General features: G+C 38.3%; 1 long non-coding RNA gene across 11 annotated transcripts in view; it reads right to left on the reverse strand.

The window, feature by feature from the left end:
* LOC148381711 (uncharacterized) overlaps positions 1-16,039 on the reverse strand; it is a 99,520-nt gene extending 83,481 nt beyond the window's left edge. For 10 of the 11 annotated variants that reach the window (XR_015854351.1, XR_015854348.1, XR_015854344.1 and 7 more), the window contains exon 1: positions 14,755-14,866. This is a non-coding gene — a long non-coding RNA (uncharacterized LOC148381711). Of the gene's footprint in view, positions 1-14,754; positions 14,867-15,993 lie in introns of those variants that run through there. The other variant, XR_015854343.1, reaches the window with a different exon arrangement.
* Between the last annotated feature and the right edge of the window lie 825 nt (positions 16,040-16,864).

Below are 16,864 nucleotides of genomic sequence, written 5' to 3' on the forward strand. Positions count from 1 at the left end.
TATATCAATTACTCAACGTTGCTCAAACGTTAATTTCACAAAACACACAAAATAAACACGTAAAGCTTACTTTAATAAATTAGTCCTCATCCACAAATCCATATATAAGGCGCACCGGATTATAAGGCGCACTTGAGAAAATTGGAGGTTTCTAGGTGCGCCTTATAGTGCGGAAAATACGGTACTTCATTCAAACTAGAACCACCACTTGAATTGCACAATATGGTAGCTTATCCTGCAAGTAAAATATAACATGGCAGGGTATGAGGAGCTGCGGTGTGGCAGGATAATGTGAACCAAATCAATCTCACATGGTTGGTGAGTGGTCCTCGAGACAGAGTCCTTCCTCTGAAAAGAGTGTTGAAACATACGGTAATTGCTTTCAATGTCATTTGGCTGTGGTGTACCCTCCTGAGTGACTTCAGGAGCTTTTTATAGACAGGCTAATTCTCCATTATTCTGTCAATCTTAGTCTTGGATGCAAGATGGAGAGAATGTGGCACAGGCATAAAAAAATGATGGAAAATACTTGCTGTATAAAGGAAATAATTTATATTATTTTTAAATAATTACACCGTGCTATTAAGTCACCAACAAGAGTGAAATTATTTTCCAAACTGGCGGCCATTTAATAAGAATTATGAAAGGTGACGGTTTTAGCTTTGGATGGAAACTAATGTGTACTGAAAAGTGCCGCAAGGAAATAAACATGGGGGATAAATTAAAAAAAAAAAAAAAAAATGGCAGCCTGTTGTCTCAAGGTTCTCAATCATTAGCAAATGGTGGGAAAAATCTTCTGGCAAGTGAAGCAAAGGAAAATAACTCTGTGTGTGAACGTAACGTCTGAGTCTCCATATCTTAAGTCTCTCATATTTATGTCACACTTCTGAGAAACGCCAACTGCCATCATCTTGCTTAGCTCGGAGCACAAAATGGCCACCATGAGATAACCGATTGGTTACATGATAAATGAGATGCCTGGATTTCTTTCAGGTGTCTCATCTTGTGTAGACCACCATTATGGTTCTGATCAGAGGGTGGTCAAGCTTTAGTGGAACGTCAGCTGTCTAAAAAAAAATTGTTACACATCATAACTTACTGGGTAGCGCAACAAAATGTCCCTATGTACACAATTAACCTTGAATCATGCCGGGCAGGAGCATTGGAGCACAGTTCCGATTATTTCAGAGTCGTCAGAACTTTGTTTAGACAGTGTCACCTTCATTCCCTTGATTCGTCTTTGTTCTCAGTGCTACTCTGGTGTCGGCTTATTTCAAGTTGACATTGCGGAATGTTTTGGTGAAGTTTTTGAAGATTCCAGCAGGGGTAGAGAAGACAGAAATCCCGGTAGCCTTCTTTGAGGATCCCGTTGTTGAGTGAAGTGCTACCTTGCTATAGGCACAATGTAATATTTTAATTGTAGATATATTTTCTCTCCCAAAATGGATTTTACTACCTGGTGCTTCAATGCAAGTGTTCAGGTAGTATAATCCCAGTACTGCTATTAAAGGCAAATGTGTAGTGAGACGTAACTGGGGATTAATTGGAAAATTCAAGGGCAAACCCAGATAAAGAGCTCTTTATTTCCAAAGAGACCTTGTAAATGAAAACACTCTTATAAATAGAAAATAGATATTACACTACAAGTCAGGAAATGTCAGTCAGTTGAGTACAATACAGACCGAAGGCTAAGCTGTTCTTTTACAGAGCTGAAAAAAAAAGTTGTTTACAGTCAAATTCTACCATCCGATTAATTACACTGATATTATTGAATGCCGATTTAAATATGATAATCCCCAAAAGAAAACCAATTTCAAATCCTTCTCTGAAGTTTGTTCTTTCCCAACAATTACAAGAATCGATTTAAATGAGAGGAAATGAGGTAAATGACATTACTGTCCACATCATAAATTTGAAAGCCGTGTCTTAAAAAAAAAAAAAAAAAAAGCCCAATATCACGACTCTCTACATTTTCCATCATATCGCTGCTGTCATTTTAAAGCGTCGAGAAGCTGAGGCAGCACGGTTGACACAGAGGAACGATTAAAATCACGCAACAGCTCCATTTGCTTTGACTCACAAGTCAGATGCTGTGTACGCTATCGTAAATATTCTCTTATCTGCTCTTACCATTGACAGACTCATTCAAAAGGCTTTCTGCTGTCGCTCCTCCGTAACACACGTTATCATAAATGATACAGTATGCTAACTCTTTGTGCTGTTTGATATATTGACATGTTTCTTTCCCCCTCCCACAAACAAATACAGCGAGATGCATGCTGAGTATTATGATTGGACAGGATGAAAACTATACTGGTTCTCTCCGTGTGTTTTAAAATGTCAGTCAGGCTCCAAGGCCATCATGCGGGCGGCGCTGTGGGTTTACCCAACGTCAGTATAAACCTGCAGGGAGATGGCGTTCGGGGCTTCCTTAATCACAACGCAAATGCTTTTTAGACATCTTCAGAACTGTGCAATTAATTTCAGTGCCAACATCGGAACCTTTGGGGAAATCTCACCAGTTATTGCCTCTTGGAGCTATGAGAGTTCATTCTGTCAGATGAGGTGTAAGATCGGCATTCAAAACTCATTTCAAGGCCAATGTTGTACTCACATTCACAGCTTCCGGAGACTCACTTAAAGTTCTTTGTGTTGAATGTACAATAGAGTTGCTCTGCCTGAACTGTGTGCTATTGTGTAAGAAATGTTCGTTCTGTGGAAAAAGGCATTGTCTGATTAATTGAAAATGTCCACTAGTAAACCCAGAGTTGGATAGGAGGGAAATAATCATTGTCGTCCAAGGGAAATTTAAAATCTGACCTGCTGTATTATGTTTGTCGCTTTTAAACATTCAGACTACCGTAATTTGCGGAGTATAAGCGCCAACTGAATACAAGTTAGCTAAAATTCGGGTAAAATCCTGTTTTGTTCATATATAAGACGCACTGGACTATAAGCCGCAGGTTTTTTAAATGTCCTCATTTCTATTACCTGTATTTCCAAAATCATGAAAGATCCATTGATCAGCCGCAGGGTTCAAAGCTTTTGCAAAAAGTAGCATCTTGTAGTCCAGACATTACAGGAGTTACGACAACTAGACTACTTTATCAGCCTTTACTGTATTTTTCAGACTATCAGGCACATTTAAAATCCTTAGTTTTCTCAAAATTAGACCGTGGACTTTATAATTAAATGCACTTCATGAATGGATCAGTCAAGAGTTGTATAAATGTATTCTAGTTTGGAAAGACATTTGAAGTGCTGAAATTTTAGGTTGTCAGCAATTCAAAATTAAGCCTCAAATCATATCCTTAAACGGTTTGTGTCTGCAACAGCCCTTTGGAAATTTGGACCATTTGAAGAGGAAAAAAAATAAAATTGCTTATTCAGTCATATTTGTATTCAATGGCACTACATTTGAGAAATCTGCTCCTTTCAATTTTATATTACCAAATAGCTCTTGAAATTATTCAATGCAAAATATTTTCCACACTGAAGGTATCATTTAAAACAAAGGCCAAAAATGCTTCAGTTCAATGTTATGCTTATAACCATCTAGATATTGGTACATATCCTTAATGGTATGTTTTCTTTTCAAATTTCCTATTATTTTTTCATATTTATTTTAGGGTGAATCACAGCACGGGTTTATTTAAACGTGAGAGAAAGCAGATGGCTGCACAGCAGTTGTGAATGACTGAAGATATTAGCTGAGCCAGCCAGGGCCCTGAACATACTGTTTCAATCAAAAACTTTCTCGTATTAAAGTGCTTCACGGGGGTCAGACAATGTGAATAGAAGCTTTTATATATATGGAAAATATAATGAAAGAGACGAATGCTGGAGAATTTCGTATTAGCCAACTTGTCGGTGGTATGTTTTTTTTTTATTTTTTTTAGTGGTCACATTATCAGCTCTATTTGTCAAGTATTCTGGCTTCCTGCAGCATTCATATTTGTTGTTTCCATTTATTTATATTGAATGTTATTTATTTATTTATTTAATCATTCATTTATATGTTTGATTTTTGTTTGTTTATTTATCTATCTACATAAAGAATTTTTTGTCTATCGTCTTTTTTTTCTTTTTCAATTCAGGTGAAAATTCACACATCATCTGATTTGGTCTGCACCCAAGTTTGGTTACTAGGTTCACACAAATTTATTAAAAGGGACATATTATGAAACTTTCAGTCCTTTAGTTGTTTTTAAGCAAATAGTTGGCTTTCCAGAATATTTTTTAGCTGCTGATTAATTAATTTATTAGATTAGCTGTTCCTAAATTTATTTCACTCTGATCTGACAATCCGGTCGCTGGAAAACGTTATAACAAATTTCCGTCCCAAAATTGGCTCACATCAATTTCAATCAACCATTTTCTGATATCATCTCGTCATTACTATTACCTCTCCTACAGAAGATGATACAAAGATGATCCTTGACATTCTGAACGTAAACATGTCTTTTTCCCTTCTGACGGCCTTCATCTTGCAACAGATTGCATCTTTATTTTCTTTTGCTTTGCATCAGCAAGGCCAGGTGCTTGTACGACACAAGCGGGTGATGATTAAAGGCTGACCTTATGCTTCATTAGTAGCAACCGGGAGATTTCACTGCTTGGCTATGAATCATGGAGAAAAAAAAAAAAAAAAAGTACCTGCCGGGGAAATGTTACTGAAGTGATTATGTTAGGGGTGTAAATCAATAGAACCCTTGGCCTGCAAATGGAGTAGTGGTGAAGTGAGATGCAAAATGAAGAAGGGGAAAGAATGTGATTAACGGACAAATGGTGCAGGGATTCATACTTCTAATTTTTTTTTTTTGTGAGGGGGAAGGGGTTGTTTCAAAAGGGGTCAATGTCAATCAAACAGAAAAGGATTGTCTCTTTTTGACTGTTTCAACTATGGTAGTAGAGAAGAAGCCTAAAATCTTTTCGTAACCACGTTGTCAAATAAGACGTAAAGGTTTGTTTACTTTTTGCCATTGGAAAAAACTCTCCTTTTGCCATCCGGACGTTTGTGTGATGATATGGTAATTCACTCATTTAAAGCTAGTTTACTAACGAGTGAAGATAAAAACAAAAAAAAATCTTACAATAACAATAAAATATGAAGATTTGTCATGTTTGAGAAATATTCATTTCCACTGATGAAATATGAACATAATATAATTAACACTGAATATATGTTAATATTACTGCAAAAAAGAATTGCCAATTTCAAACAATAAACCCAAATGTGGGATTGGCAGCAATTTATAAACTGCGTAGGAACAAATTTGAGGCACATAAAGAATCAAATTAGATCCAAAGTGTGCTGCTAGTATTGTCTTCTACATTTGCTGGTCAATTGAAGTCAAAATGAACAGAATCTGCTCCCAATTAAAGTCCGCTTCTCAATGCCCCGTGATTATATGGCCTGGGCACTTGCTGTGTGATAGTCTCAATTCTGGTGAACATGAGTCCCAAATGGCTCATCTGAACACCCCCCCCCTCCCACACACACACACACACACACACACTCTTATTATAATTGACTCTATTGAGGAGCACCAGCTTGCATTCACTTTTCCTCGGTTCTAATTGGGTTCAACACCTTTAGTATTTACATGAAGCTTATTTTATAGACTATTTTTACTATTTTGCGCCCCATAATTTAAAAAAAATGATGATATTTATTTGTGGCAGTTGCAATATGAAATGTCCAAGTAGTTTTCATTCTCTTGAGATTAATTTCCTGTAAAAAGTAGGAAAATGTGAGCACCTTTTTAGCAGTGGCTTTAATCTGTGCATGTGTTAAACATATGCTACTTAGTATAATCTTTGACTATTTCCAAATGGCTAACTGTATTAGTTATTTTAACCTCAGCTTATGATATTCATAGTGGAAAGGAAAGCAGATGTTTTGCAAACATGCGTGCTTATTAATAAACAGCATGCACACACGTGCTTGAGCTCCCGTACAGATGCTCGGCAACATAAGTCTGGCAAAGCCATCGCTCTTGACATCCTGCCGGAGTCTCTTGAGGGAATCTTTTTTTCAAGCTGTTTGTTAATATTTACACTGTCAAATTTGTAAACCAACATTTAGCTCCTGTAGAAGAACATTGTTATATTTTTAGAAAGGTATACAGTGCTCCCTCGCTACTTCGCGTTTCGTTTATCGCGGCTCCACTACATGGCGGATTTGTTTTTTCCAAATTAGAAAAAACATTTAAAAGTCAAAATAAAACTTCTAAATTGAGGAAACAGGTGTCTAACCTTTAGGACAATGTAGTATTGCTCCAAATGTTCGTTTACATTCCTTTAGTTCGTTTTCGCGTGTTACGACAATTGCGAATTGGCATTTTTTCGCTAACTCGTTAGCCTGCCCAGTACTTCTTGTTGGTGACCGTACTTTGCGGATTTCACTTATCGCGGGTGGTTTTTGGAACCAATTATTTGTGATAAACGAGGGTTTACTGTATTACATTCAACAATTACGAAAAAAAAAAGGACAAAAAGACTTTACCATATTTTTTTTTTATAATTGAAGCGTCCTCGCTTGTCTATTTACATCCGAACGCCTCCCACCAGAGATCCCAGAGAACAGAGGAAAGACTCGTCTGGAAAAATCACACGCCTCACGCTTCGATGTAATTTCACAACGTCAAATCACGACGTCGTCGTGTTAGTCATTCAACGTCACCCAACTTGTCTATAACAGCAGAGCGGAGTGCAGCTCAACCTCTCTTGATCCATCAAATGAATCCACCATGAAACATGAGCAGCTGTGATGTCATTTGAAATGGACAGCAACATTCCCCCTGCTGAGAATGCATTTATGTATTTACTACATTTGTGAATATCAAATGCAAATTACACCCCCTCCGAGGCCATATTAAAGCATTTCTCTTCCAAAACAAGTTGTCATACAAAAGCTTTATGATTTGCATGACTGTAACTCAAGTTTGTTAACTAAATGAGACCATGTGACTAAATATACAGATTTGAATCCTCACAACACACACACGTCAAAATGGATATTATGCCAGCCACCCAAGCCTGACTCATTGCAAGTGACGTTTATGTGCTATAAGTGCCACTTTGCTCCAATGTGCAGTGATTTAACCGCTTTTGACACAGTCCAAGAAATTTCTTTCTACCACCCCCTTTCATGCTGTCTCGCGCATTTATCACCAATCCACACATCGTCTATAACTCTATAGAGACTGCAGACATGAGAATAAATGTCCGCGTGATGAGAGACCTGTCATTCTTACTCTTTTATTTGCTTCGTCTGCACCGCAGGGAGGTCAAAAGTCAGAGATGGTCACCGAGCAAATTATTGGCGTTGGGGATTATTGTCACTCTTGAGAGAGTAAAAAGCGTTTCCAATATAAAAGCCCAATGACGTTTTCTTCAGTTGGCATCAATATGTGACAGAAGCATCCAACGAAAAGGTACAGAAGGAAAATTGAAGGGTCACATTATTGCAAAAGGAACTCCGACACAAAATGCAACCGAGGCAAGTGCCACAAGTTCGTACCCACAATGGGGGATGGTTGTGGAAGTGCTCCTTCCAACAGAGCTTGTGATGGATTGGGTGAAGAATGCCAAGAATGGCTGACTCCCTCTAAGAGATTAAGAGCAGTTATGTCCGTGTTAGAGTGGCAGAAACAAATGGCTGAGATAGAGGTGGGGAGGTGTTGTTATGAACTCCCAGACATTGATGCTTTTGAGGGCGGGTGAGCTCTCTGGGTGGTTTGGAAACCCGCCAGGGGGGGGATGACTGCTTGACAATTACAGCCGCTTGGAGGAAAACAACAGAAGGCATCAAAGGAGTTAATAATATCATGGCCAAGTGGGAGCTCTGGTCTCGAGCATGTTTTTTTTTGGGGGGGGGAAATAAATGACAAATATGGCAGATTGAAGATAAAATCAATATTCGATCAAAATTTTATAGATTTAAACATAAATAAGGTCAAATTGGGTTGGCAGTGAATGAGTTAAATTAGAAGATGCTGTTAGTGATGCTGCAGAAGAAAACAGAGGGTATTAAATAGTTGTCCGCTTTTAAGTACCGTATTTTCCAGACTATAAGGCGCACCTAAAACCTAAAATTTTCTCAAAAGCCGACAGTGCGCCTTATAGTCCGGTGCGCCTTATATATGGACCAAATTCCTAAATTTAAACTGGCCCCAAGCATTGTGTCATGAAATCAATCATAAGTGGCCCGCTGAAGACTATGAATCATGAATCAAAAAGACTATGGATCATTATTTTGTGATTATAAAGTCATCTGTTGCGTCTGAAGTTGAAATAAAAAAGATAAAAATGGAGAATGATTTGATTTGGATTAAAAATCTGACATGATGCATTAATGGTGCGCCTTATAGTCTGGTGTGCCTTATATAAGGACAAAGTTTTAAAATGGGCCATTCATTGAACGTGCGCCTTACAGTCCAGTGCGCCTTATAGTCTGAAAAATACGGTACATTTTCCCAACAAAATTTCTGTGGTGTCTCCTCTGTTTTTGTGAATTGTTGTGCTTTCTGGCAGTGAACTGTGCTTCCAGAGTATCATTTATGCATATGCAATGTGCATGACATTTGAATTCATTGTGGGATTGTCAAACTGACACCGGGAATGCAAATTACTCGACTGAGACGTGTAAGGTCTTTGGCAAAATACATGACAACCATGAAAAGTTTGGTGTGACGGATAAAGATAATTTTAATAGCCGCTATGGATTCAAAATAAGCTTTTGCTTGATATTAACTACCCGGGTTTCCTATCCCAAAGGACAAACCAATTTATTAGCTCAGAAATGAAACATCAGAGGTGTGCCGCATATATTTCCAGGTGATCATCTTCGCCGCATTTCCATATTGGAAACCAATTCCATGAGATTGATTTCCCAGCGAGACTTGTCGGGTCTCATTCATTTTTCAATTTGCATCTGCAACGGAGCCTGGCCCAAAGTGCTATTTTCTTGGCCACTGCCCTGTAGCTCTACTGTGAACCTATGATCTGACTGCCAAATCAGCCATGTGATGTATTGAGACAAAGCCGAAGGGTGACAACTTAGCGACAGAGAGCAGGCAAAGGGGCAAAATGGGTTGAAGTGAAGGTGTGGGATGGGGGGGGGGCATTTCTTCACTTATCGTCAGTGGCACGATTGCACTCTCGGTTGATTTTGTTCCGTGTGTGACTGCTGGTAGAAGTCTGACCACATCACCGTTCCCGACAGCTTTTGCCTTGATCCATTAATTCCACAGCACTTTTTGTGAAACAAAAAGTGTGGGAGGAAGAAAAGGGAGAACAATATTTTCTGCGAGCAAGAGAACAGTCCCATCCGCTTCCTCCCATCATCGTTGCAGAAGGTGGAGCAAATTAGGTGTCAGATGATATTTAATGTGAAAGGGGGCCTGTCTCTTCCCTTGACATCCACTCCTGGCTGCACTGCTGCACGACACCGATATAGAGACGCTCTCAATTCAGGCCTCATCAAATGGCACTCAAGTAAAAAGAAGCAAGCGGGAGAAGGAAGAACAAAAGACGGTGAGGGACAGAAAGAGGTGACGGGGAGCAGGAGTCATTAACCGAAGGTGAAAGTGAAATGGAAGCTGTTGATGTGGGAGGAAATAGTCGAGATGGCAGAGAAGAGTAGAGTTTTCCAGTTGAGGAAAGAAAAAAGTGAGTTCAGGTTCCTCGCCCTGCAGCTGAGCACTTGTGACAGGGTAGAAGATAAGAGAGTGAGATGGGCACGGAAAAGTCGCCATGAAAATACCTTCAGTTGAAACCGAGGAGCAAAAAAAAAAGTCAAGGGTCTTCTCGTATGTTCTAACGAAAGCCGGGAGCTTCGGAAAAGTGTGACGGGACGCGGTCCCGTTGCTCATGGAATCAATTGAACCAGTTCTTCTTATTTTCTTCCCACACGCCTTCTTTTTCATTTCCACTCTCTGTTTCACAGCTTGTCCCTGCAGGACAGGAGAGGTGTGAATGGTGTTTTACACCTCAAAGTGAAGTTTTCAGCAAGTAAGTTTAAAAAAAAAAAAAAAAGGAAATCCCCCAGAATAGGTTTGATTGATAACAATTGACGACTCCTGCACAATATGCGTCATAATTATCTTTATAGATTTTATAATAAACAGCTCTCGTCTCACCAAGATTACGGTAATCCATTGTGAGGGCACTCTGTCTAATGTCATGCTGAGTCTGGCTATTGTTACCATGACAACCAAGGACGGAGTGGCTTCTATTTGTGGAAATAAGTTGAAAGTGTAGCATGATCAAAATGCAAATTTGAATAATTGCAAGTCATTTTAATCAACATTGACTATTACTCTGGGCTAACTTATTTTGAAGCGATCTAACAGATGGTTAACGTTGATTGAATCCTCTGTTTTAGGAAAGTGACTTTTTTTCAAACAGTGGCAACACTGCTCATAAAATAAGAAGTTGCCTTTTCCCTCACCCTGGCATCACGAGTCAGAGCCTGTCAGCAGGGTGCAGCTCTGTCCGTCCATCTGTCAAGCTTGGAGAGCTCCCACTCTGGGTTGTCAGGGCACTCTGCCCTCCACAGTGTTCAGCTCTCCTCCCTCCCTCCCTCCCTCTCTCATCTTCCCCTCCTACCACTGCTTGTCCTCCTCACAGCTGCCTCCTCAGCTGTGTCCACTGGCCATCATCCCACTTTTCCGAGCATGTCCTGTTTACCGCACACCGAGTGGCCGTCGATCCCCCACGCTCCGACATTGTAGACATGCTCAAGTGGGCGTGTACCCGAAAAGGAAGTTAGGCAGGGACACGCGCAAACGATTCCATCATTTAGTCAGAGATGCCTTCAAGTGCATCTTTTTTTTTTTTTTTTGGGCGTCTTATGAATATAAATGCATGCGAAGCTGCTCAACCGCATGACAACGATCATTTTCTCAATGGTTGCACTTTTATTTGGCCTGCAAGCAAAAGGAACAATTGCTATTGAACTACAACTGAACAAAAACATCAGTTTCCTTCTTCGTCTAAAAAAAAGCTGATCTTGCACTTTGACTGCAGTAATTATTTCAAGAGCAGAGATCTATATTTATTATAAAACATGATGACTTGAATTTTTTGTCTTTAATCTCTCAATGGATGGCTTGTGACATAGGTGTCAAGCTCAAGGCCCGGGGGCCAGATAAGTCCCGCCAAATCATTTTATGTGGCCCGCCAAGACAAATTTTGCGTCGACTGATAATTAAAAATTGTCTTCACTTTTAAAAAAATAGAGACATTGCTAGCAATTTTTATTACCATTCGTCTTTTTAAAGTATTTGAACAATTTTTACTCGTCTCTTTATATAAGTCTCATATTCTTAACTGTGAGTATGGAAAACTCAATCTTAGGTCAAAAAAAGTCTTGCTGTTGTCATCTCCGAGATAAATAAACAGTGAAATAAAGTGAGAACAAAATATGTTGTAAGAATTCTTATCATTATGGCAACACAGTTTCATCATGGTTATAAATCAGTGACCCGGTTATTTCCTGCTTGAACAACTTTCATTTTAAAGTGTAAATGAAGTGTATCTGAGTGAAAGAAAGCATACCAGCCAAATGTAACATATTATGAATCACACTTGCTCTTATCTTTGCTCAGTTTTCTTAGATTAGTCATCCGTCCAAGAAAATACAGTTTATTACACTTAGTAGTTATGAAGGCAAATTGGAAGATCTCCATATTGCTATGATCTCACAAACTAAAAAGAAAAAGAATTTACGGTGCTTACAAATTGCTGCAGACACAAAACTTCTGAAACATAATTTATTCTGCATTTTTAATCTAGTTTGAGACTCGAGTGCCTGAATGGATTCAAATGAAAAAGATCGCTGGAGTCAGGCCAAGTGAATTTAAATCTTAATTTAAAATTTCTGAAGTGTATACTTATTGAGTAAAAATGATAATTTAATCATAATAATTATATATATATATATATATATATATATATATATATATATATATATATGCTAATATTTGGACCAACTCCTGAGAAGTCATTTTGGAGAGTATTTTGCCTGACACCAGCGATATACAATATTTTCTTCTTTATTTAACGGCCCACATTTTTGGGGACTCATGGCAGACTGAAACGTAAACCCAGTGTGTTGCCATTCACTAATGACATAGTATTCTTACCAGCTCTTTCTCCAAACCACAGCATGATCCCCGAGTCTAAGCCGCGAAATGCATCTGGATTTGGCAGATGAAAAACTTTGAAATTAAATTTGACGAGTGTGTACGTGAAAGCACAGAAGGATGGATTACGACACTGGCACGAGTGAGGTCCAGGAGGCCCAGATTAGAGTGTCTGTTTAAACAGTTGTTTATATCTTGATGTAAAAGGCAATTTGGTGTTCAAAGTAGGAACGTCTTTTTCATGTTATTGTTCTAGATTTCGCACACAATCTTGTAAATATCCCTAACATATGCATTTGATGAGTATGCCCTTAAGGTAAATAAATATACACATAATCTGAAGGTACATTATATAGACAAAGTAGCCTCCACCAAAAAGTTTTTGTTGTATTCTGTTTCGTCAAGTGGCTGCATGAAGTAAAATCATCTGGATCTGGTTTTTTTTTTTTTTCTTCTACTAATCTACTAAAAAAACAGTTTTGTTATCGTGGGACTCAACCGGAAATGCCAAATATGCAATTGCAAGAGTAGAGAAGATTTGAGGAGATCTCATCAAATTCAACACAGGGACTTCCTAGCAATGTTTGGATTTTGTTGTGTACTTCATGATGAGTGAAGCGGACAATCTGTCAAAAAAATGTGGGGCAGAACTTGGATTTATTCAGGGACATACTTATGCAGTTCTTGAACCTTTCACAACCTTTTGATATTTGGAAGCTGGATAATGAAACGGAATAACAACTAGGAGATAAAAAAAAAAAACCTTTCAACATGCCTGCTGGTGTTACTTTGCATGCTAATTTGTGTACACAATACAAAATCGAAATGAAGCGGTAAAAAAAAAATAATCTTAGAAAATAAAAACAACATTAATTCAAGTGGAATGGAAAATACATCACTCTGCTTTTCATCTTCAATTATATATGAAGTAAATATTTCATGGCAGTCTCCTCATCAAATCTACATTTGACTCACAAAAACAAGGCATTGTGAGATTTTCATGCAAACAAGGAAAACTTTCTGTTGCTTAAAGGCAGAGGTTATTTGGATATTGCACGAATATTAATCCACTATTTAGTAGAAAATCCTTGAAATGTGTTTTGATTGTGTTACTTATAAAAAATGCACAAAAGCTCTTGATTGCAATTTTAGTGGCAACCTTTGCACTTATTTTTTGTACAATCTACTACTAAATTTTCACACGAACTTTTTTAAATAAAATATATCAACGTATGAGACTGCCGCACAAATGCCCGTGCTTGACAAGTCATCTAAACGCCATTGTTGACAAACCAGATAAAGAGTCACAAATAAAGTAGCGAGAATCAAACAATCCACAAAGCGAATAGAAAACCAAGTCAGTAAATAATAGAATACATTTGTTCCTGCTGAAATTGGCTCTTTGGAGGAAAGGGCTTAGAGTCGTTGCCATCAGGGAGAAGCGGGGAGGGGAAAAAAACAGTGAAGGGGAAAAGAAAAAAAAAAATCAGAGAAGAGAGAATAAGCACAGCTCATCAGCTTGGTGGAGATAGTAGCTTGGAGGGGAGAGATAAAGCTATTTTGGCACGGTAAAAATCACGCATCCATCACAATGCTTATCGGTCACTCGGGGAAAGGTGCCTATAATAAATCGTCAAGTGCAGCGTCAGTGCAGCTCAAACCCAGACAATTGGAGTCGGTGGAGTAGTTCTCTTTGCTTGTTTGAACAGTGTGACTTATTTGGGGAGGGGGGGGGATCAAGCGGGATAGGGGGGGATGCTTAAAATGTGAGATCATTTCACGGCGAGATATGAAGGTGCACTGATGACTTCCAGATTCGAATGGGGCTATGGGAAATGTTGCTATGACACCGTGAAATCAATCTAAACAATATGCGGGATATATGCAGAATAGAGCAGACAGGATTCTCCTTAAAAAAAAAAAATCTCTGCTAACTGCAGCCCATCATTACATTTATGTAATCCAGAGCGTTGCTCATGAAAACCTTTGCTTCGCCTTGACCTTATTACCATTTCAAAGATTTTCTGCCAAATCAGTCCGCACGGCTTCACATTGGACAAGCGGGGGCTGCTGATTCCAAAAGTTTAGACATCAGTAGGCAAAGCAATACTTTGTTGCCGTTTGACTAAACATGAGGGCGAGTATTCCTGATGTGACTTCAAAGCGTGACGCTCAATTAAAACTGACTAATTGTCTTGACGAAAATTCCAATTACAAAAAACAAACTGAAAAAGGGGTTTGTATTTTTGGGTGAAAAAATGTCGCAGCATTTTAACTCCGATTAGGGCTCTCGTTGAATAATGGTGTGTCTTTTTGGAACAAATGCACATAGATTGTTTCATTAAATTGTTGGAACTGGATCAAACTTTGATTTAAGCAGTCCAATTCATTGTCAGTGGTTCCGGTGTCTGTTGAGCATATTAAGTAGGAAGAAATTGAATTTCTTCACTCAGAACTCACTTGAATGACATTTAGGCGTTATTGCTCTGTTCTCTGTCTTGACTTGAATGTATTTTCCGCTAAAAACGCTTTAGTGCAAACTACAAAGGCAGCCTAGATGTGAAATTGAGAGTTTCTTTTGACAATAACAAAAAAGTTTTACCGTTCCGCAAGGGCATTCTTCCTATCTGGTGCGTGATTGAACGGCCCCATTGCCGCGGATTCAAAGCACGGCTCAGTCTGGTGTCTTGATCTCACATGGCTCTATGAAGGTTGACACACAGACAGATAGGGTATCAGAGACGGGATGAAACAAAGATGGCTTCTGAAATCAATCGTCATCCAGCCGCATATTGCTCTTGCTTCGTCCGCCATCGCTGTGTGAAGCCCTTAATCAGCCCCAAATGAAATAGATGAAGAGAAAGCAAGACGATGGCCTGTTAGACTACATTCCGCGCTTATCGAGTCACCGTGATCACACGGAGCAAAAGGCGATAAATGTTCGGTAATATTCATCTTCTACAGGAGGTTGTCAGTAGGAATTTCTTTTAAGGCCTTTAACATACAATATAATATAATATGTACAATTATAATACATTTGATATAATATATTATAATATAATATAAAAGGAAATTCTTTTAAGGCTTTTAATATGATGAATACAGATTTTTTAACATCCTTATTGAATAAAAATGCTAATATATATAATATTATAATACAATATAGTATATATAATATATAAGGAAATTCTTTTAAGGCTTTTAATATGATGAATACAGATTTTTTAACATCTTTATTGAATAAAAATGCTCATAATATTGTATATATATACGTATATATACACATTTATTTATTTTTTATTCAAAAGATTCTTGCTCAGCAGGTCAAAAGCAGCTTTATCAAGAAATCTGTCTATTGAGCGAAAACATAAAGCACCAACTGCCAACACGGTGACCTTCACATTTTCAAAAAATATATACTGTACTGCACTCTGCAACACATTACATCTAAAAGGTTAACGACAATACTCAATCTAGCTGTCCCACAATCTCCTTTTCAATTAGGGCGATAGGAAATTCCCTGAGTAGTAAAAAAAAAGAAGTTACAATTTTTAAACTAAATACTTGAACCTGTAACGAATAACAAGAAGTTCAGGGCAACAGCTGAAAATTAATTACGAAGCACTGGAAAAGCTTTCACTCGTGGGTTTATGAAAAAACGAGGAATTAATCATTTGCTTAAGTGCTCTAAACACAAAAACAAATAAGCTTTGGCAAGTTAATTAAGAAGCTTTAGGCGTACTTTTCTCCTCTAAAACCTGTTCCATACTCAGGATGTGCTTAGTAAAGCTTCTCCTAGCCTTTTGTTTTCTTTTGTTCAGACAAATTATATCGTTCTTACCTTCAAACATTTCCGACGCTTTTGGCAACAACTTCCGCCTTCGTCAGAGAGTGTCACGTGACGGTGTGTAACGTCTTTTCCAGCTGTTACTATGAGGGCGTGACCAACCTGTGATTTGACAGGTGGGTAACGCCCCCTTCTGCCGAAACTGTCGGAAAAGTTTTAAGGTAAAACGTACGGTTTAATGGTTGTTAAAAACAAAGCCAAACAATTTTTGTACATTAGTCATACAATTTACAGCTGAAATTTCGAAATATGATCATATTTGACGTTTTTAATTTAGACGTCTAAATTAGGTCTGCATATTTAGACTAACATAGCTGTCTAAATTAGGTCTATACATAGACCAGACGTCTAATCGATGTCTATGGCTGACAGGGTATATACTTTGTCTGAACAAAAGAAAACAAAAGGCTATCCAACTAAGGCATTGGTGTCAAACTCAAGGCCCGGGGGCCAGATACGGCCCGCCACATCATTTTATGTGGCCCGCAAAGACAAATTGTGCATCAAATTCGTGTACTAGAATTGCAAATTGTCTTCACTTTTAATAATATCTTTTTTTTATAATATTTGACCCTCTTTTACTCGTCTGAGTTGAAAATGAGTTATTTGTCAGTTTGTTTTGTAGCTTTTACTGTATATAATATGAGGTGCTCATGCATTTATTTGGGTTGACAGTCATAATGGCCCTCCCAAAGAAGCAATGACTACATTCTGGCCCGCGAAAAACAGTTTGACACCCCTGAACTAAGGCTTCTCTTGTTCATAATTCATGCCCAAGAAAGACTCGCTGCTGCTGTTTCCCTAAGAAAGGAAAATTGAAAGTGAACACTTTTAATTCAGTCTACAGTGGTCACATTCCTTTTGT

This window comes from Syngnathus floridae, chromosome 19, assembly GCF_059516105.1.
Source record: "Syngnathus floridae isolate MCC-2025c chromosome 19, RoL_Sflo_1.0, whole genome shotgun sequence".
Classification (NCBI taxonomy): Eukaryota; Metazoa; Chordata; class Actinopteri; order Syngnathiformes; family Syngnathidae; genus Syngnathus; species Syngnathus floridae.